The 6,418-nt window shown below is 49.2% G+C and overlaps 1 long non-coding RNA gene across 1 annotated transcript; it reads left to right on the top strand.

Annotated features, from left to right (window-relative positions):
• Nucleotides 3,397-4,608, top strand: LOC109713760. The gene is made up of 3 exons (XR_002217159.1): nucleotides 3,397-3,420; nucleotides 3,496-3,595; nucleotides 4,517-4,608. It is a non-coding gene; the product is annotated as an uncharacterized LOC109713760 (long non-coding RNA).

The raw sequence follows: 6,418 nt of genomic DNA, 5'->3' as shown, positions 1-6,418 counted from the left end.
TAATCAATCATCTACTTGATTCTCGAAGAAAATCTCGAGTTAAAACTTAAGAATCAAGTCGATCGTTGATTATATGAAACTTGTTATATGAATAAAATCATAAGAATGTGAAAACAAGTTTCTAGGGTTTTTAGAACAGTAGAAATTCTAAGCCTCAACTCATATAATGACCCCCATGGCTTATTTATAGGTTTAGAAGACTTAGAAGCGGACCAGGATTGCAAAAAGTCTATTTTAAAAACTGGTGTCGTCCTCAGGGACCGGTCCTCTCGAGGAGAGCGGTCTATTAGAGACCGGTCCCTCGGGTGGGAGACCGGTCCCTCGCTGCGTGATAGAAAACACAACGTTCGGGAACCAGTCTCTGGTGCCAGAGACCGGTCTCTCACTGCGAGTCAAAAATCCCAACGTTCGGGAACCGGTCTCTCATGCCAGAGACCGGTTGCACCGTCCTGGAGATCGGTCCCTCAGATCAGGAGACCGGTTGCCTTGGACTTTCACGCAGAGAGGACTCTCGGGAACCGGTCTCTCATCTCAGGGGACCAGTCCAAGCACATTTAAAACCTCAGTTTGTGTTTTCTATAGCAATCCAAGTCTTCTAAACTTATATTTAGGTAGTTTAAACACACCACAAATGATCTAACATTCATACCTGAGGCGTCGAGCTTTCCGAATAGGTCTTTGATTCTTCAAAGTGAATCTTCTCTTCAAACTTCCGCGATCAACTCTTCAAGACTCCATTCGACTTCACGAAATCTGCCAACCTAGAAAATCCTTAACATTAGTGGGTGAGCCGTTGAGGTCGGTAGCGGTACCCACTGAGGACTACTTTTTTTTGCAGTAGTTCTCACACCCAGTTGTTGACCACTTTTTGCAGAGCCTTCATCTGCAGCTGCTACTGTTGCTGATTTGGATCGTGGAAAGGGAGTCGTGAGCTAGATCCCTTCCAGTCTTGTTGCTGTTCTAGAGGAGTACTAGCTATAGGTAGTTTTGATTTTTGGTTCATGTACATACTGATGTTAGTTACTCGCTGGAGCGAGTAATGTCTGTATCTTGGAGACTATGTATGTATAGTGAACCTGATGTTTATTTATATATGTTTACAGTTCTGTTAGCAGCTCTATACTACTAGTTGTAGTTTTGTGTGATTACAGGTACAGGTACAACTATCGCTTCGTATATAGATGAAATTCTTTTGTATATGGCGGGTCTGTTGGCGTGCCCAGGAAAACGTGGTAATCCGGGGCGTGACAAATGATCAGTTCAAAAATATCTCATTTATTTCCAACTTTTTTTTTCTATTTCCAATATATCCTTTATATATCCCTTCGTTATTCAAAAGGGATAATTGCCTATATACCCCTCATGCATCTGGAAATATCCGATCTACCCCTACTTTTTTTTTCTTTCTAAAATGCCCCTCATATGTTCCACCGTTATTTCAAAATACCCCCGTAATTATCCTCTGTTAGTTTAACTCGAGTTAAACATGGGTTAAATGTATACCAGAGTTAAAACCTAATTAAAATACCTATTTTGCCCCTACCTTATTAAACTATTTCCTTAAATTATCCTCTCTTTCTCTTCCAACTTATCCTTTCTCTCCCCCAACTTGGGTCCCTACCGCCGGCCGCCGCGAGTCCCAGCAGCTCACCACCACCGCCAACCTCGGTGCCGGCTTCTCCGCCTCCACCTTCGCCCCCAAGAAGCCTCGCCTCATTCGCACAAGAAAACGGCCTGCGAGTCGCCGCTCTCGTCTTCCTCTGCCGCCTTGGCCGGCGCCGGGAGCAAGAGGGCCGCAGCGATTCGTGTAGATCTCGTCGTCCTCCTCCTTCTCCTTCTCGTCACATTCGACATCGCTGTGGTTGGCGGGTCGACATCGTCTACCTCACCACTGGTAGCATCATCGTGCCTTCCACCTCGACACCATCGCCGTGGACGCCTTCTTCGTTGCTGAGAAACCCGCTCTTCGTCTCTGCCTCTGTCGGGAACAGCAGCTCCGATCACCAATATTGCCTCATGGGTCGCCACCCTTGAGGTTTGGAGTGGCGACGGTGGTCGAGGTGGGTGCTGTGGGTGCCGGAGGAAGAGGACGAGGAGGGGTGCTGTACGAGGGTCAATTAGGAGAGTTAATTGAGAGAGTTAATTATGGTGGAAGAGTTAATTGGAAGAGTTAATTAGCGTGGAAGAGTTAATTGGGAGAGTTAATTAGGGTGAAATAGTTAATTATCTGAGATTAATTGGAATAAATTAGTCTTCTGATCTGCACAAATCTAAGTTTATTAATATTTTTAAATATATAACTCTTATNGGCTGGTACGCCGTGCAAATACAAAGGAGACTCTGTCCGAGTGGACAGAGAAACTTTGTATTTGTGGCGGGTCTGTACGTCGCGTGGGCCAGGTTGAAAAAAAAAAAAAATGGCACGCTTTCCGCAACTCTGTTTTCAAAAGGCTTTTAAAATCGGCCCCGGGGCGTGACACTTGCGCAACCGGGTCATCCCGTATGTGAAAGTGCAGTGGAGCAATCACGAGGAGCGGGAGGCGACTTGGGAGCCTGAGATGGTGATGAGGGAGGCCTATCCCTATTTGTTTGATGCATGAGCAGAGGTACGTTTCAGTTTCGCGGACGAAACTTTTTGCAGACGGGGAGGATGTGAGATCCCTGGTGTTCTGTTGTGGAGGCTTGTCGGCAACTCTAGAGAGTGTCGAGACAAGTCCGAGTCGCGTTGGCGTCAAATAGATGCAAAACGGACTCCATGCGACGCGAGGGCAGCTTACAGCGAAGAAATCTGCAAAACAGCATATTTCTCTGCTTGCTGTACCGATACAACCAACATGGCTGTACCGGTACAACTAGCGCGCACTGGTTTAGCTGCTCTCGGGTTGGCTCTTGTACCGGTACAGGAGCCCGTGTACCGGTACAAGGGGGTAGGTAGAGGGCTAATTTGGTAATTTCCTCCCTCGTTTGTATCACCAACACACCCTCTCTCTATATAGCTTCGTGTAGAGAGAGAGAAGTCCTATTGCTGCATTTCTTCATCTCTCTCTCTCTCTCACTCTCATCCGGTTGAAGGCAAGGAAGAAGCTCGGATTCGTCGCCGATGTCGCGCCGCGGAGCCGTTTGGGGATACGATTGTTGCTGGAGCAGTGCGAGGAGGCCGGGCGAGCGTGCAACTTCGCTGATCTTGACGTCACGCCGGTGCTAGTCGCTGTCGAGGTGAATGTTCCGTCGAATTGCTTCTTCATTTCTCCAAGCATCATTAATTCGAGCTTAAGTGTTGTTTGCTGAAATTCATCGTCGACTGTTAGTATTTCAGCTTGTACTCGACATAGGAGCATCGGATTGCGACGAGACTTGGTTCGTTGGATTCGGGACTGCGAGAGGAATCCACGAAGCCCTTACTTGTGGATTTTGGTGAAGGTTAGCTTGGTCGAAACCCTTCTCTTTTCTGCTGTTGTGTATTTGGACTGAATTGTGGATTTTCGATGTTGATAGCTTGGAGATAGCTTGATTTCGAGACTCGGACATTTTCAGTCGATCTAGCAGGTTGTGCCGCAGCCGAGGGAGTTCCGTGCTGCCAGGGATTAGCTTTGAGGTGGGTTTACATCGGTTTTACTCCTAAGTTCATAATCGTCGACATGTATAAATTTCAATTTTGGATAATCTATTCTAGCTCGAATTCATGGATTATATGGTAGATTGCAAATCTGAATTTGGAGCATGTGGTAATAAATTGAGTAGGTTATACATGTTGGACTTGGAATTTGAATTAGGAGAAAATCTACGATTTGGACCTGTCACTTGTTTAAACTGCCTGATTTAACTCTAAGAGCCGTTATAAAATTATACTGTCGCAGTATCCTTGAGACGAGTACTCTAGGTAGTTTAGAATGCATTTACACTCGTGCTGGTACGTCGAGTGGATTTTTACAGGGTCTTTTGGGCTGTTCCGAACTGTTGGGTGCCGTCAGAGTTGACGGTGGACCCGGATCGCCTTTTTGGCGATAGATTGTGCCGAGGGCACGTGAACTATTAGTTGTTAGACCAGTTAGAGTCGGTTACTCGACTTTGGCTTTTCAGAGCCTGATTGAGCTCGACAGAGATACGCTGCATACTCGGTTGGGTAGCGCCCACGAGTGCCACTCCGGAGGCGGGCTTTGTGCTTTTGCGTTGGTGTCGCTCATGCCGGTTGGACTTGCTCTCCACGGACCAGTTAGTGTGGAGGTAGCTGGTTAGTCGCAACTGGGCAGGGACGGGTGTGTTCACAGTCCCAGGGATGGGTATGTTTACAGTCCCGATTGGATTGGGTTAAATTTGACATTTTCCTACAGTTGGTTAGCGTAGAGCATGATAGTGTAGTGATTCATGGCGGTAGATTTCATTCCTACATTTACTACTACCTTTGCTCCCTACTGTAGACTTAGTGGGTGAACCGATGTTGTTTTGGGCGGCACCCACTGAGGACTACTTGTTTTTTCAGTAGTTCTCACGCCCAGTTGTTACCCCTGTTTTGCAGAGCCACAGGATTCGGCTGCTACTCCTTCAGCGAATTAGGATCGAGGCAAGGGCGTCGCGAGTTAGAGCCCTACCCGACGAGCAGAGCTAGAGGCACCCCTACTGCAGGTAGATGTTTTGTTTCGAATTTATGTACATAGTATACTTAACTCGCCAGTGCGAGTAACTCTGTATTTTGGTTTTGGACTATGTATTTGAAACTCAGTTTGTTTAGCTCTTGCTACTCTAATAGCTCTCTACTACTGTTCGTAGTAGTGTATGATTTACAGGTACAGCAATCGCTTCGTATACAGGGAAAACTCCTTTGTATACGTGTAAGGACTGAGATTTTTGACAAGTGCAACTAAACTTTCTGTTGATGATGTTTATGTGTGTAATTTAATTACATAAGTACTCGTCAAGTTTCGGGCGAAAATGAGCTAAAATGGAGAAGATACGCGATTTTTAGTTTTCACTTAAGTGAATAGTAACTCTGGTTTTCCGGAGAAGCCGCGGAGTAGAGTTGGCTTCTGGCGCGTATCGGACTCCGTTCATATCGGTCCAATAGCTCGTTTCGACCGGTTCAGCTGTTTTGGAACCAATGGCACTGACAGATTTCAGATCTGATGCACGGTTTTCGAGAAAAAGGAGTTTTATCAAAAAGATGATTTTCGTTCCTTGCCTTTCGTGCATTGTGAAACTCCTTGTGTTCCGTGCTTACGACCTGGAGTAGGGTGAAGGTTGTTTTGGGTCCCTACTTGTAGTAGGGAAGTCCATTTCTGATGCGAAATGCGTTTTGTTGGGTTTACACATTGGTATATGTGTAATTTATGTGTTAATTGGAGAGCGTTGGGTTTTGTCGCGAATCGGCAACAAAATCGATCGAAGCAAAATTCTAGTTTCTTTGCCTTCGTCGTGCTGAACGCGATGGTGCAATCCGTTCGGAAATCCGATGAACGGATTGCCGGATTTTGCTTGATGTTCGGAGAGGGGTTGATTGTGGCAAATCGGAAACTTCGCAAAAGTCCCCATATTTTATGTACCGAATCGCACGAGGTCGAACGTGGAGGTGCGTACACGCGATTTACTCGCGCTGTGAAGGTCTCTGTTGCAAATTTTCTGTTTCGGAGGACTTTGGTGCAAAGTGGCCTTTGTTTATATTGTATTCCTAGGGTTTCATCCATGAGGAACCCTAGACCCTGCAACCGTGCTCCCTACCTAGCCCTAGCCGACCTCAGCTGGTCCCCGCCCAACTTGTGCGCGCGTCCCGGCCGCCGGCGAGCTTGTCCGGCCGCCGGAAGGGCCACCCCGGCCTCCTCTCGTTTTTCCTCCGGGCCCCGACTTGCACCTTGTTGGCTGCTGTGCTCGGGGAAGCTTGTGTGCCTGCAGGTCGACTCTAGCGGATCCTCTGGTACCGAGCTCGAATTCGCCCTCTAGTGCCGTCGTTTTACGTTTCGAGCGCCGCCGCCGCCGCCACGGCAAGTTGCGGCCAGATCTGAGCAGATCTGGCCGAGGCTGTGGAACCTCCCTCCCCTCGCGATGCCGCCTTTCTGGTCTGGTCGCGCCGCCCTCCTGGCACCTCCGGGGACCTCCCGCTCGCGATCCTCGCCGTCCTCGAGGCCGCCGGCCGTCGCTCGCGGCTCCTGCGGCCGCCCAGACCCGTGCGGGCCGAAGTCGGGCCCGCTCGGCTCCCAAGCACCGCCACTGCCCACCGAGGGGTGCACCACCTTCCCCTCGGTCTCCGGCACCGGATCCTTGCCGCCCCGACCCCCCTCCGGCCGCCGCCGCGCCGCCGGGAAGCTCGAACCCGAGAGGAACTCGGCGGCTTTGAGCTGCGCTGCCGCGCCACCGGCCACCTCCCGCCGCCGGCCAGCACCTCCCCCGGACCTCCCCGACCTGCTGCTCCCATCACTGGCCGGAGCGC

Source organism: Ananas comosus, linkage group 8, assembly GCF_001540865.1.
Source record: "Ananas comosus cultivar F153 linkage group 8, ASM154086v1, whole genome shotgun sequence".
NCBI classification, from domain to species: Eukaryota; Viridiplantae; Streptophyta; class Magnoliopsida; order Poales; family Bromeliaceae; genus Ananas; species Ananas comosus.
The sequence above is the reverse complement of the archived record's forward strand: the minus strand, read 5'-3'. Positions and strand labels throughout refer to the sequence as shown.